We start from the raw sequence: 16,797 nt of genomic DNA, 5'->3' as shown, positions 1-16,797 counted from the left end.
AGCTCTTACTTTAACTAGAGCTATCCAGCAGCTTTAAAACTATGCATCACTGACCTTCTTTCCAGTTGAACCCACTGAATTTTTAGTAATTGTTCTGACTCAGGTTATCTTATATAGTTCTATATTACCTCCAGTGAATGAAATGAGAACTCTTTTGTTTCCATCTAAATTTACGTTCCGATTTGACAAACTAAGCCCAAAGTACATATATAGGTTTATAGATATACATGCTTGTCATTCAGTTACAAACCTATTAAGAGTTCAAAAATTTGTTTCTTTTTCTTTTTTTGTTTTGTAGGCAAAGTGTAATGGAAAACTGTATTTTCTAACAAATAACCTTTTACTGAAACTGTAGTTTTATAGTTTTATTATTTCCTAGATTTATGGGAAACATATAAAATGCTATTAAAAATAGTTACTGAATCCTCTAAGAAGTCCGCACTGACTCCTAGCAATAAGTTTCATCAAATAGTGATATTATTCAATCAAAAATAATGAAGCAGATTTGTGTGGATACTGCAGATGCTATGTTCCATCGAAGGCAGAATCTGGCCAGATGTTTTATCTTGCCTGACATGAGATGATCACCATTAAAATGATAATCCTTTGAAACTACAGAGTCTGCATATGTCCCTACCTACTAAATGCTAAACAATTTGGGGATATGGCCTTAAAAACTCTACGCTTTGGAAGTTTTTTTAGGCCTGATTAGTCTCGATGGCCCTTTTCAATCCTTTGGGCAGGCAACAAATCATGCGACTTAGCAACCTTACAGTAGTTCCACTTTACGCTATGGCATGGAAGAAGACACAACCTAAGCCTGAAAAGCTGAAAGGGGGACACAACAGCTTTGTGTATCTTGTTCTGCTTCTCAGCTGTGATTAAAAGACAGATCAATCACTTAGTTCTTCCTAAAGAAACTGTTTTTCTCTCAATATACTATATCCTCTCATAAAACACTTAAATAACCATTGAATTTGCTGTAAAAGGCAATTCTGTGCTAACTTTAACTCTGCTTACAGTTACATATATAATAAAGTATGTTGGATGAATATGGCTTTGAATGAAATGAAATGCTAAGATCGTACTGATGCATTGCAGACAATTAACTTGTATTGTATAGCACAGTATTTGCATATTATGCATAGTAATATTTTCGCTTCACAACAAGTGCCCCACAGATGCCACAAAGCTGATTAGCCATTCTGCGTTTGTCGAGTTTCAACCAACATCATGTCTGTAGTGGTGTGTATTTTATATATGCTGATATTCCTCTTTTTTTGACTGGAGGGGAAATGCTTTTCTGTATTATACCTTCCTGGGCCACTCACTGGGGAGGAAAACAATGTGGGGAGGCTTAGGGACTCCAAGGATATTTCCTGCCACCCAATAAAAAATAAGTATCATTACTCCAGCTGTCTCTATGGATAATTATAGGCAGTATTCGTTTTGTCCTCCGAATTACAGTATCCATGAAGATAAGGATCCTCAGAATTCAGTGGTTGACACCTACTCCCTTTTTTTTTAAACTGAAAAGAAGCATCAGTCATCACAGATCTGTGACTCAAGTACCACAAGCCTTGCACATAACTGCTTATCTGCTGTATAGTACATAATCCTTATTGGGTGCATACAATTCTTTAACAAAATAAGTTATCAAATCCTTAGGCTTTATTACATACAGAATGTTTTGCAATAAATTTGAAGAACTCATTAATTCTTCATTGTATTAGTAGCAGAAAAGGACTACTAAGCTCTATAATTCGTGACAGAATTAATTAAATAAAAAGCAGAGAAGACTGGTAACTTTTTATTTTTTGACTATTACATTTTTCACTATTAACCTGAAATCCATACAGATTTCAGATAAATGAATGTGTATTCACTGCTTGATAACTGTATTTGATAGCTTGTATTATGCAAAATGTATCAAAATAGTTTCCTACTACACAAACACATGAATGCCCTGATTTTTCCTTCCTGAATTCTTGGAATAAATGCAGAATTGGGACTTTAGGAGAGATGCATCACAGGGTAAGGATGAGGCTCAGAATGGTATCAGACTTGTCAAAGCATCAGTGGAAGGCTCACAAGAGCCATCTAATCTCTTCTGCCAAAGAGCCTAATTCAAATTCGAGAGCTCAGCCAAGTCAGAGTCTATTATTCCATTCATGTTTCTATGCATATTACAGGCCCTTCCTTGTACATGATTATTTGGCTTCAAAGCTTCCCACTGAGGTGAAGAGAGGAAATACACACCTGACCTGATGCTACTGCAGTTTATGTGGCTGAAAAAACACTTCAGTAAACCACTTAAAATGACACATATAATTAACATTTCCTAATGTGGCTTTGCCATTAGCAATTTCTAGCATTTAATCCCAAATGATGGTAATAGATTTTTTTAAATTACATTCCTCCCTACTGGTAAACAAGTTTAAAAAAAAAAAAGACAAGGAAAAGACTAATGATAAACATTTAACTTTTCAGCTGAGAAGCAAGGTCTGAATCCATCGCAAAACATCCAAAATGCTTTTCGCAAAACATCCAAAATGCTTTAAGATAACTTCTCTTGTTTTAAGACTGCCATAGGAGCCACATTTTTGAAATACCTGCCAATCTATATTCTCAGTAGTTACTCATTATGATTATTACCTCTTTTTACCATATGTTTAATTTAACTCAATTGTTGAGGGTACTTTGAAATGCACTCTATGACTGGGCATCTAATCCAGGAAAACGTTTTATATATGTTGTACGCGTTCCCTGATCATTTTTCCCAGAGAAAGAACAGATCACTGATTAGTTTTAGACTACTTTTTTTCACTCCTTGTACATATTATTTGGTTTGGCTACATATTATAGTGCTTGGCTTAGCCCTAGATTGTACTGGTTTTGTACAGACATAGTTTTTGTGTGTAGAATGCTCATTAGATTAACTACTCTGTTTTCCTGTTGGGGGAGACCTTTAGCCTTACCTTCTGACTTGAAGTTATAAGCCAGGAATGGGGTATGACAACACAGGATAAATATATAACGATAAATAACTAACCTATTAATAGATTAATAGATTATTAATAATATTATTAATATATTAATAGATTATTAATAATTAATATATTAAAATCTAGGTGTTTAATTCAAACTCCAAAAGGCCTATCCAGGCACCTTACTGTCTCATACACCTTACTGCATGAGACAGAATGGCAGTTTCTTCTTGTGTCCTAATGTTCTCCATGCAGGAATGGCAGAGATATAAGTACTATACACTAGTACAGAGCTAAAATAATCCCATGATCATAGTGGTGAAAAAAGTCATGCAACTCAGAGAAATCATAATCCACAGGTAAACTAAATTTCCTGAGCCATCTTAGCTTTAGCAACCTCAGCATCTTAGCAGTCAGGTATTTCATTTTTATATCGCTTAGAAATTCTGTTAAGGAGCAAAAAAATGATCTGCATAAAAATAACAATTCCCTCTTTTTTTGTGTGAGATCTCACATACCAAATTGTACCAAATTCTCTTTACCCTTGAAATTTCTTTCTGCCAGTTGACCTCCAAATTACATGGCCCAGGTAATTTAGCTGTTTCACATAAATTGTGCCAAAGCACCTATCTGAGAAGTTCTCTGGCTAACTGCTAATTATTCATACTTAAAAAAAAAACTGCAAGAAAACTTTACAGGATTGGAAATAAGCCAATGACAGGTCAATATTTAAAATATAAACAGGACTGCTCTAAGTAATTACACGCTTTTTTTTTTTTAACCACAGTCTAATAGTGCTTATGTAGAAACCATGGCTTATGTTACACAATGGATCACAGTAAATGGTCATAACGATCTCCCCTTAAAATCTTCAATTTCAATGACAGTTCAGTGAAAATGCTCAAACGTTCAGCCATAAAAAACAGCTAGAATTTCAAACACAAAACTCACTTGCAAAGCTAATTAAGGCTGATTGCTAACAACATGCCTCTTAACCAAACATTTAAAAGTAAAGAAATAAGGGCTAATAACCCCAAATATAACACTCCCTTATAATTTATGATAGTTGCAAAGAACACCTTAGAGTTACACTTTGATTTCAGTCAGGATTCAGGGTCATGATGTGCTAGGTACTGGAGAAACGAGGGCAGCTGAACCAGCCTACTCAGCAGAGTACATTGTCTACAATTCTAACTAGATGCAATGAATGGCTAAATAGATAAACAGACATAGGAAAGATGGTAAGTGACTGTAAAAATCAGAATACCTCCACAAATCAGCAAAGCCAGGTCAGGGCAGAAGTAGCTACAAGTCTCATGGGCAAGATGTTAAGTTTGACCAGTCTTGAATGCAATCATAGACTCCTTTGAAAGTATCCTTTTTGAAAATCACTTTGTCATTACCATTAAAGGAACTGCACTCAGGAGCTAAGGTAGTTGCATCGCAATAAAATGTGCATTTATATCTGACAGAAAACGTGTCCCTTAACAATTAATTTCATGACTTTTAAGTACCTGATTTTTCTAAAAGATTTAGTAGGCTATTTGAGTGTTGCTTATTAGCACCTAGAACTGATTTCTCCAACAAAATTCTTCAGTTTTGTTTTAAAAATGTTTTCTTTTTTATTTTCAGTAAATATGGGAGGAGAGAGTATTCTCCACTTCAAATATAAGAGGTAAGATGAACTGCATAATCAGATTCTTTCAAGTGATGATCCAAAATCTACTGAAGTCAACAGGAAACCCAGCTTCCCAGTGTCCAGTTGATAATAAGTGTACACATCTAAGTTTTGCCACAAAAACAACATGGGAATCTTTAAAGCCCAAAGTCTCTTTCTGGGTGTGATTTATGCACTGCAGATATGAAAAAAGTAGTTTTAAAAAGTCTTATTAATGACTACTATTTAACTCAAGTGGTTAGTATACAATGATAAATTTTTGTATTGCATATTTTGTATTTTGTATTTCATGTTAGCTTACACTGATCTACATTTAGGCAACAATGTGCACCTTAACAACTCTAGTTACTACTCTCCCTGAGCTTCATTTTTGCAGTTCTGGTTCTGCGTTACAGAGCATGGCCAGGACCTGGAGCTTTAGACCTGCAATAAACTTAGAAACCTCCAATTCAAAGAAGTAACTGAGTGACTATTTTGTTTCTGGTGTTGCATTTACAACTATGTGCACTTAAAGAATGTATAAACAGTGAAACTGTGATGCCCTTCAACATATTGGAGCAACTGGCTGAACTCAGCACTCCTGCTGAACTTAGCATGACAACTTATGACTGTTCATCAACTGCAAAGACGCACAATTTAATTATTTATTAACTGCATTAATTAACTAATATGTTTGCAGAATAAAATATGTGTTGTATTTAAATAGAAGAGAATATTTTACTTTGCTTTATGAGGTGATTTCACTATTTTCCTCAGGGAAGAATAGATATGAACTAGCAAGCTCCCATGGTAGAATGGTGGTACTGCCATGTTACCAATGGAGGGTAACAATAGATCAGAGAAGCCTTCCTATAAATAGAGGCTTTATTCCTGAGCAAAAAATTACATGGCTTTGTTTTTTATTTTGAAAATAAATACAATTTTTAAATAGTATTTTCATGGATATTCAGAAAATCCAATAGCCCTAATTCAATACATAATTCAGTTTTTAAAAAATTTGAACAGATCTAGTTCAATTACATTTTTAGATCAGATACATCCTGGTGTCGGCAAAACCAAGAATTTCTTATATCAGAAAGAGTACGGGAGAAATCAAATCTGTGGGACTCAGTTTTTCCTGAATATTATCAGATCTTTCATTAGGGCACTTGCCGTTCTATCCCTGCAATGTTTATAACTCTCATCACTGATTTCATCACTTTTCTTGACATATTTCCTTGATCCAGTTATCACAATTTATTTAAATTTCTCATGCCAAAATACATATGTTGCAATTCTTCACGCTCAGTTATTTGAGGTTCAGTTTCACAACTGGAACAACTGCTACTGATTATCTCGTATTCTTTTTTATGCTACCTATTCACTCACTTTTTAGCTTGCAATCTCAACGTTGTGCACACCTGTCACAATAGCCAGCTTTCTCTCATTACAGGTCCTGTCTCTGTTTCCTCCAACATATTTTAACAAGCAGCTGCATCTGCTTTGTGTATTAGCACCCATCTGTAATTATAAATGGAAAGTCCCAAATAACTGCATGTCCAAGTGGTACACTAAGCTTCTAGATATATTTCAAATTGGATAGACTTAAAAACCAAACAGTATATTTAAAAGAAGATATGCAGCAGAAAAAGAGTCATAAAAAATAATGTAAACAGAAAGGATGTTGCAAGGATGTTATTTAAGAAAAGCTATATAGTAATCTCAGATGAGACAGAGTGAGTCAGACTGATTTCAGTCTGCAAGAAAAAAAAGGAAAGAAATTGTATCAGGAAAAGTATACAGAGATTGATATAAAGCTGATGTGCATTAAGTAATCAACTGCAGTGATCAGATTTGTATGTTGTGGTCCCTTTGAAGAAACAGACCTAAGAGACACTTATGTCCTTAGACTCAAGGAATAATTCAGTTGACTAAAATACCTTGTGAGTTCTGCTGGAAAGAAAGGAAAAGAGAAGTGTAGCACATGAGTGCTAAGGAAATGCATAGACAAAAGTACAGTGCCATGTGAACATGAGGTGGTACCGGTTCATTATCCGCACTGGACTACTATTTGGTTTGGCCAATGGAAAAGTCAGTGGGAATTAAGTATTGTAGAGCAGGAGAGGTTGCAAAGGGGGATTCTGTTCTATAACCTTCACAAAGATTTTGTTGATCGTTCAACTAAAGGTAGCTCATAAAAACAGCACCTCTGTTAGATTAATATCTATGAAAAGCAAATCAAGGGCATTATTTTGTCTACAGAAGGGAAATAGTCTTTGCAAACAGAAACAGAGGAAAGAAAGTATTAAATAATTCATATAACTGAGTACTTTGCAAAAACATAGTCACTGTGAACTGCATATGGATATCTGGTTTTATGACTGGAAAGCTGATCTTGAACCTCCAGGAAAAAAAATCATGTTATTAATTTTAAATTCAAGACAATATTGAAAAGAATTGTATAAAGATCAATAAATAACTATAATTATTGAGGAAAACTATGAATAAAACATTAAATATCAAGCTGTAAGCTTGTAGGCACTTTACCACCATTAAATGTATTTCTATTTTTATATCTGAAATCTCTCTGAAAAAAAGGAAGAAAATGAAGAACTTCAAAGAAAATGATGATTCTTTCACTGAAGGAAAAAGAACCTTGAACACCTTCTTTATTATGAATAAAAATTACATTGAAAAGAAAATCAGTTTCCAATACCATATTATTTAAGTAGAAAAAAGAAGGAATTTGTTCAACAGGAGAAGAATTACAGGGCAGACTGCTATTTCCAATATAGCATATACGGTTTGGGGTACAATACATACATTTGGATGTACGAAGTTTTCGGAACACCGGCATATAAAAGCATATACTAAGAATTTAAAAATTATTCCTAGAGATTTAACTGAAGCAGCAGTTACCAGCAATTACTTTCTCTTCTCTTTTTGTTGGAAGCACACGGTTACTTGAAAATTTAGTCTGTAGGCCTCTCTGATTTCTAGACTAATGAGATGAGAAACCTGTAAGATACTTCTGTGCTTTCCAACTTACAACTGCTCCACAGACCAAACGACTAACAGTTTTTTTCTATTAGAATACATACTGTTCAAAGTCTAAAATAAATTATGTTTCAGTTTTGTGTATTTTTCGTGTAAACTTTTGGGTATCATTTTATGTCATTTCGTTATATAACACCTATTGTTTCAGTGAGTATAGTTTCAATGCAGGACTTCTGTTATAAGTACAACTGCATTTGTGCTCTAAGATGGATTAATTACTGAACTACTTCTGCTTCATAAATGTAAATAATGTTTCATTTTTTTGCAATGGGTCTGTTTAAACATTTATACCTATCTGTCTCTTTTGTTACGATGCAGGGTTTCTACCTTCTGATTCTTGTTGAGAGCTGTTGACTTTTTTCTGGTTTTTAAATCTGAAAAATCATTAACCTTTAACTCACCAAGTAGTCACTTTCTTTCCATCCAGCATGCCTTTTTTCAAAGATTTATTTTGCATGTATTTAGTATATACTGTTGCAAGTTTTTGTCAGGTAGTCTGCGTAACTGACCTTAAATTGCCTTAATTAACATCCAGGCTACACATGCCTCATTTTGAACTTGATACCAAACAGTGTTCAGCATGCTTCCTCCAATGCAGCAAGACATAATAAAATAATAATCATATGCTTTTTTAAATGTAAGAGTACTTCTCTAGGTAAATTAGCCATATATTTAAAATCCAACACAAAGGAAATAAATCTATAACATACATACCACATTATTAAATTTATTGTTAATTATTGTGAGATCTAGGTATGTACTTTAATTTTCAGCTACATTAGCCTCTCTACTCTACATTCAATCTCCTTAATCAATTTAGCAAGCTCTGTCCTGATGCAAGACCTTAATGTGTCCTCATTCTGTTAGCCTATTGCACAACATTCAGAAACCTTTTTCTGATTTAATGGACAAGTTTATCCTTGCTGAATAAATATAATTATGATAGTACTTAGAGGTCTGATCCTATATCTGTCAAAGGCAGTGATACCTGTGTACTGAATTCAGCGTACTCCCTAATTGGCTGTAATTGATAAAGGGAGCTTCAGGTTTTGCTTCACAAATGAAACATTCCTTTATGTTTATTTACTGATAGCAAGTTGACTGCACGTTACTGGACCAAGAATACTGACTGGATAGCATAAACACAAAAACAATCTTACTTTCAAAAGCCACGTACACACTATTTACTTGTAACTAGTGATGATCATCAGGCCACGCCTGAAATGTTAAGTTCAGCCCTCAGACCTGAAAATGGGTATTAAAAATGGTGGGCAGAAAGATCACTGAACCTCATCTCACTACAAGCACAACATACGCTATATGTATTTCCAACACCCACTGAGTAAACTAATGCAGGAAAAGCCTCAAAAAACTACCATTCACCAGAGAAAGAAAACAGTAGAGATTCAGAATATTGACAAAACCTGTAACAGCTCTAATATGTCAAAGGAAAGGTCCACCCCCACCAATACTGACTCGGAGCCAAGCAGACTACCCCCAATTCTGTCAGGCTACTGGGGAGGAGAGAACCGTAGCAGCAATAGCAAGAAGATGGAGAAGTTTCACAAGTGGATGAGCTTTCCCTTCATTGGTAGTACAACAGAAACAGAAATGGTGGAAAACCCCAGCCAATATTCATTCCTCTGCTCTGCCTTACCTTTCAAGATAGTACCTGGGTGGCCCTTTCTTTCACTACCTCACTTAAACTTGAGGACTGATATAAATATAGTGGAACAAATGCTATCGACAGGTATCAGTCAAATCTTCTTGCAGACCCCTTGGAGACTGCAACACAATGAACAGGTAAAAGTAGAATGAATTCATTCAGAATTACCCTTATTCTGCCATAAATTTAGTAAGCTTCGTGTGGAAGGAAATCCAGTTTCCTTGTTTTCATTACCCTGTTGGGGGGCTGTATAAAATTTTCTCTCTAATAGTTAGAAATCTTAACCAGATCTCCAATCGAAATGAACTCACGCCAGTATACCCATTTGATCTAATCCTACACTACGATTTAAATCATTCTTTTTTATCCACACTATTTATCCTCCAAATGCATTTACGAAAGTAATCAAGCCCTCTCAACTGTTAACGTGAGCTTAGTGATACATACCTTTTGCAAGACATTACATAAAGTAATTTTTTGTATTCATTATTCACTTAATCATTTCCTCTAATTGTCTTGAAGAATTTTAACAATCAAACAAGTTAGGTTTTTCTGTAAAATAAGTTTAAAACAGCTGATTAATGCTAACTATATTTTTATATTCAGTTAATGCTACTATTTATCGACACATCAGAAATACTTCTCCAAGTAATATTATTGGGAAAATCTCAGGAAAATAAGTACTGCAAATATAGCTTTCTCAAGAAAAAGTGCAGCATAAACTACCACTTTTTTCAAGTTTCCCATACATTACTTGTGATAAACATATATGACGGAATGATCATGGATGCTTCTGAAATTGCATAGAATAGAAAAATATCCTTCAATTTCATTCCAAGGTGGCTATGGTTTCTGCCAGGTGAACAAAGAACGCTTACATTTAAAGCAAATGACAATTATTCATAAGTTGCCTGTTTTTCTCTTTGCAAATATTGCTCTTTCCCTAAAACTAGGCATATATATTAGCAAGATCAAGAACTTATGTATCTGTTTTGGAACCTTCACACATACCCTTGTTTGGTAATCATTAATATCTGTTCACTCCTTATCAGAAGAACATTGAATGAAATGCATTTAATATTTTTATTGTGTATTTATTCTTGTATTACAAAATTAATTCAACTCCCCTTTCTGCAATTCTAATGTAAGTGCTTTCTGATTTTTCTTGACTTGTTGGATTGCTGAAATTCTTCCTTTAAGGCCTACATCTAAATAGCTAGGTAAACTCATATCATGCCACAACTTCCTGCTCCTAGAACGCTACAGATTTTAATGTGAGTTCTGTAGGTCTACGTCCTCATTTCAGGTCTAGGAAAGGTTTTTAATTGAACCAAATATAAAACATATATTCTCTTTTTGTTTCTAAGTCACCTCTGTGCTTAGACTTCAGAATGCAGCTTGCCTACTGTTAAATCAAACACCCCGTATTTCCACCTTCAATGTATTCCTTCTTTCCTGTAGTTCTCCTAACTGTAATATACCTAAATTTGCCTGACTCTATCCAATAAGCTGCTTCGATTTCCATTCTTAATATTATTTTATATAAAATACAGAATAGAAACGTGTATTTAAAAGCAGCTTTGACTTGAAACTTCACAGCAGAATTCCAGTTTTGATACTTAATCATGGAGGTCTGATGATAGTTGAGCTAACAATTGCTGCATGTTAGCCTGGTTTTGAACATTAAAGTTAATAAATTTTAAATGTCCCTTGACAATATCTACAGAATTCTTATAGATCATGCTGTTTTATAGTAAGCATTGACAGATCTGAAGAAAACAAAAATAAGCTGTGAAGACTTTTAATAAAGGAAGTACTAAAAGCTTTCTTTTAATAAAGAAGCTATATTATCAATTACATTTGCCATATTTTATACTCTTCTGTTCTTTATAGAGGTTACATAAATAACCTAGCTTTTATTTAAAAAAATTACAAAATTTCTGAAACCAAAGAAATGAACTGCTTTATTCACTAAACATGAGTATCCATCTTGATTAACTAGCAATATTAGATTAATCCAGTAACTAAGTATATAGTAATTATATGACATAAATACATCAGAGTATAAGCAATATCTAAGTTAAATGCAGTGTTCCTTGGTCATATATTTGTGTTTTCAACTCCAGCAGAACAAAAGAGGTAGATATAATTCCTTAGACACACTCCAGAAATACGGGTCAGATTTTCCCTGACACCTAAGATGCTGATTTGGCAAAGGAGTTTGGTTTTCATGCCCCTTTTAAACCCTATATACCAGACTAGAACTGGCTGTAAACACTAGAAAATTCCAGGCCACTCCACAGTATCTGCTGCTTCCAGCAGGGGAATCTCTCTGCCATCTCCTTTTTCTACCTGTGTAACTGTATGCCTTGCTTCACGTACTGAGACGGGATATCGTCCATAACCCAGACCAGTGGTTCCCAATGGTAGGTTTTTCACAAGAGCGTACCTCACAGAGAGACAGAGACAATGATAAGGAGGAGTTAGTACTCCAGAACTGTAAAAAACAACAGACGAATTGGTTTGTAGAGATTTGCTGAAGTAGGGAGATACAAAAAGGTCACCCCTAAAGAAAGACTTTCACAATGTGGTGAAGGAGAAACACATGGAATCCCATCTGTTAGGTAAAATGCCTTAAGTTAAAGGAAGCTACAAAGCTGATCGACTGCATGCTATGGTGCCTTCAGTTCAATCCTCTAGCATGGCTGCTAAACTAATTCTCAGTCTGGCTGAGTCTATTCCTTCAAAGATGACGTGATACACAGTTGACCGTATGCTTTCAGCCTTATCACTCTATTCCCAAATCTAGATATGTGGCTTTGTTGAGATTTCTTGTATTAATAAAAGGAAAACTCTGCTAAATGACTTACAACAGCAAGTTAGTATCTGTGCTTTATACAGCTGTATTTGATAATGCAAGCAGTAAGGAAGAAAGATACTAGCAAAGCTGAACTTGTAAGTAAGTGAAATGTAATTTTCAGGAGGAAGATAAAATTAGCTACCTCACTTTTAATGAAGCTAGGAAACTTCAACACAAACTCCAGAAAAGGAGAGAAACAGCTTTTAAAGATAAAAAATAAATCTCTGCAGGAACTGAACCCATTCAAATAAGGACCTATTCAATATATTAACTATCGTTTAAAGTAATTTTCTGAGTCATATGACATAAAATAAGGATTAAAATTTAACACTGGAATCTGAAAACAATCTCTAGTCAATGTCAAATTTCAGGATGAAGATTTACTGAGAACTTCTGTTTTGTGTAATGACTAGCAACAATTCAAAAGCAATACAAGATGAGGCAGGAAAATTATTAAATTTTGTTAGTTTTTTCTAATTGTGTCTTTGTGTGGTGATTTGAGATTTTAAATATTCAATAGCTGTGATCATACAACTCCAAAATTCAAAACATTTGGGAGGTTGTAGTAGAGCAAAATTTAAAGAAGTAGACAGCAACATTTAAGTAACTTATCACTTATCACCATTTTGGCATAAGTCACTTACAACATGGCTGTATTTTCACCGTAACTATTTGACTGTTTGATTTTTAAAAGAAACTATACTTGTACTACCATGGCAGAGTTTCAACCAGAATAAAACAGCAAATTTTAAATAAATTATAATCTATAACAGCAGAGAAAAGCTAATGCTGCTGTAAAACAGCAACAAAGTAGGAACAAATGGAACAAATCCAGAGTTTGGAATAGGTTTGGAATAGTCAGTTTGGAATTGACTCTGAAGGTGACTAAAATTGTTTGTGTGCATACATTTATAGTGTATTGTAGGCAAAGAAAGAGTATCATTAGAAAAACTATCACTATTTCAGAAGGTTCACACTATTGCATTGACAAAAGGCCCTTTCTAATGACTTACACTCTTCTAGCCTCCTTTGCGCCAGTGCTGATACTGCATGAAAAGGCAGGTGCGTTGAGCCTTACTAGTTCTGTAACTGAGCCTCAGAGAAGCTGGATAAGCTGCTTCAAAAGTTGGAGCAACAACCTTTTACATTTGCTTTCTCAGAGTTCAGCCTGATCAATAACGCAGAAATCTTTGGAGATTGTGAGTATGTCTGATCCATTAAAAACATGTGACCCGACCCTTTGATAACCCAAATAATGACCCCTTTCAAAGAAGACAAGTAGCAGGCACCATACTGAATCAAACAGTCAGGCCCACTCTGAAGAAAACTACACATACCAGGAAATAAGTTTTTCAGCCTTTAATACCTTCACTTCCCCCAAACCATGGACATGGACAACATTTTCCTGGTCTAGTCAAGCAACTACACCATGATTTTTATCTACCTGCAGCCTTTAATGACACTAAAGACTTGGTCATTATAGTATATTCACAAGTTCATTTAGAAGCAAACAGGACAGCACCGTGATGAGCAGCTGATCAGACAGAACCCAGTACCTGTTCCCTGTGACTGCTATCTCTACCTTATGAAGGAACATGCAGTTCAGTATCATTTCACTCCCTGTTTCCGTTTTCACACTAAGCCACGGTAGTTTATCAATGCTGTGACCCGCTTCTACACCTCTACAAATCCATTGTGCATAGCTCACCCAAACATGTAGTATCAGGCCACTACCATATACCTCTTTGGTCCTCCTATGCCTTGAGCAGGAGCACAGTATAAGAAATTCCTGTGCTCCAGAGAGCTCAAGAGCTGTAGTGGTACATCACTGCAAGCCACATTTGGGAGTGACTGGCAAATATGTTACCCTGTGTTCCTCCTTTTAGGTCATGGACTGGCCACATATACAGTGAGCAAGCAGAATTAACTTGCATTGTAATACATTCTGGATCTGTTTTTTATTAAGTTCATTTTCAAAGCAAATTTTCCTGGATTTGAAACATCTTCCTGGATGTTTATGACATAACTCCGGGAAAGCAGGAGGCAACTCCTTAATTAGCTGGTTATTAGTTTTTTGGAAAGCATGATTCCAACAACACCCACAACATCTGTTTATGACAATATGACTTACTTAGGTCTCTGCATGGAAGTGCTGTAATTTTACTACCTTGCATTTCAAATCAAAAGTATGTGTTCTAAATTTCCACAGTTTGATTGTAATATTTACTTTATAATTAAAATCTAGGAGAAGACTCCACTCATTTTTAAGCTCACTGGTGAAAGAAATCATACGAACTATACTTCTTCCATCTTTTCTGGTGTCAGGCAGAGTGCTAACCATCTGGAATCCATAAGGTTTGTTTCTGAATTGTTATTACATCTGATGGTTTCATACCTTCAACCATTTAAGCACCATGCCTGTGGCACAGTCTCACCGTTGAAATAAAAGGAATCCAGAAAGGCAAAATGGTGCTTGCCTCAGAAAGTAAACTGTGATATGTAAAATAAACATTGTCTCAAATGAACTCATTTATATTTACAAGCATAATATGTTAGCAAAACTATGCTTTAAAATATATACTAATTAATAGAGATAAAAAATACATTCATCTGAGCTACAGTATACTTCAAAAGGAAGTCTTAATTACAAATAAATGTTAAGATCCAAGTTCAAGTATTTTATATTTTTGTGTGAGACACTGGACAGATTCTTATTTGGCTCAGTAGCTTGGGATATGTGTATGCCTTCAAAGGTGGTAGGCCCTTTTACAAATATAAAACTATGGGGCCTTTTTATGATTGTACTGTAATGTATTGTACTGGAAATATCTCATTAAGGTACCACTGATGGGACAAGACAGTTCAGCCTTGAGTTACAGACATCCATCATCTATACAACAAAATGAATTGCCAATAGATAATCTTACCAAAGCTCAGTCATTCAACTAAACAACATGTCTTCCAAAGCCTTGGTCCATGTAGCACCTTAGAGTACCTCTCTCCTGACTTTGACAAATTTGTTAAGCTACACAAATACTGGCTGCTTGAATATAGCGAAATATGAAGTGAAAAATTATTTCAGATTACCATATAATTAATAATTCCAATAAATACAAAGTAAATTTTTATTCCAAATACAGTAACATTTCCATTTTACAGAGGATGTAAACAGAAAAACTATCAATCTCCTTTCCTTCAGTTTTTTTATGCACGGCATGTTCATGCTGCCTGTTAGTGTGTCCCACTAAGCTTCTATTATTAATGAACATCCAGGACTATGGGAAACCTCCACATTAGGATGTTTCAACAACAGTTATAGAAACTGTATTCTCAAATCAGCTTTTCTCTCTGATAAATGCCTTTGTTTGTTACAGATGAGTTCTAACGTGATATGCCTTTTGGTGTGTAACTCCCGCTGTGGAGATGTAAGACCTAAGTGAGAATGGAGGAATCATTATGCCTTCATTGCTCTCTAATCCCATTATCTCTCTACAACTCCTCTACCTATCTAAATAACTTTATTACCTTCTTGATAAGCTCATTCAGAAACAGAAAACCAGCCTTGAGATCAGCACAACTGTAGCAAATCTATAAAGTATCAGTCATTCTAGTTGTAGTGACTCTTTTGAAACCTGCCAAATAATAACGCCACATCTTGGTGAACTTTAAACAGGTAAGTGGAATAGATCTAAACTTGTACTTCCTCCTTCATGAATTTCCCCATGTATTTCCTATAAATAAATTACATTACATATTATTCTTCTGTTTTCCCAGTTTCCTAAGTTCTGCTTTTTAGTGGGAAACATACAGATGGGCATACATATATAAATACACATTTTCACACCTATTAAATGATTATTTTATTTGCATGAAGGTTTATGTGAGTTCTTCTCATATACTCAGATCATAGTGTTAAACATTTAATACCGTTTTGTCAGAAACATCTTGTCAGAACACATACCTTGTTCTTGCAGAGGTCAGCTTCCATCTTTTCTCTACAGGAGGAGGATCTTCAGTAAGGCTTGTTGTCCCAGGCAAAAGTTTATGTACAAGAAGTGGCGTTGTTCGGTAGTTCTTAATTGTCCCTCTCTCCTTCATGCACATCAGATGAGACCAAAGGTTTTCCAGTTTCAGGTCCAGCTTTATCTTTCTTGGGATGCAATACTCTTGGAGCTATTTAGAAAAGAAAATCTTTCTGTTCATATTTCTACAGATGGAAGTAGAATTTTTTGCAATTAGAAAATTGGCAATTTTATTTACCACAGAACGAAATCGTCACTGTTTCTAGAGCCGTTTTAATCTTTCCTTTAATGCACATTTCTCATCCAAAAATCATCAGGTGGCTAAAACATTCCTTCTTATATTTAGCTGGTTGATTCATATTTTTCTGTGCAAGGGATTGCTCATTTTACCACCTGCTGAGGATATAAAAGTAACTGAAAAAAATTACTTTATCCACACACCTCATGAGAAACAGAGCGACACATACTTAAAGTAAAAAAACAAAACAACACAAAAAAATGTTTTGTCTTGACCCAACAGTCAAAAAGGAATTTTACAAATTATTCAA

The 16,797-nt window shown here is 34.8% G+C and overlaps 1 protein-coding gene across 23 annotated transcripts in view; it reads right to left on the bottom strand.

Moving 5' to 3' along the window:
* LOC104144940 (sodium channel protein type 2 subunit alpha) overlaps positions 1 to 16,797 on the bottom strand; it is a 166,164-nt gene that overhangs the window by 111,936 nt on the left and 37,431 nt on the right. For 18 of the 23 annotated variants that reach the window (XR_011141929.1, XM_068948726.1, XM_068948728.1 and 15 more), the window contains 2 exons: positions 16,488 to 16,645; positions 16,189 to 16,400 (listed from right to left, as the gene is read on the bottom strand). The gene's annotated coding sequence lies outside the window, so the exon portion shown is untranslated. The remainder of the gene's footprint in view (positions 1 to 16,188; positions 16,401 to 16,487; positions 16,646 to 16,797) is intronic. The other 5 variants (XM_068948734.1, XM_068948727.1, XM_068948729.1 and 2 more) reach the window with 2 other exon arrangements.

The sequence above is a fragment of the Struthio camelus genome, chromosome 6 (genome assembly GCF_040807025.1).
Source record: "Struthio camelus isolate bStrCam1 chromosome 6, bStrCam1.hap1, whole genome shotgun sequence".
NCBI classification, from domain to species: domain Eukaryota; kingdom Metazoa; phylum Chordata; class Aves; order Struthioniformes; family Struthionidae; genus Struthio; species Struthio camelus.
This window is presented reverse-complemented; position numbering and strand designations above follow the sequence as displayed.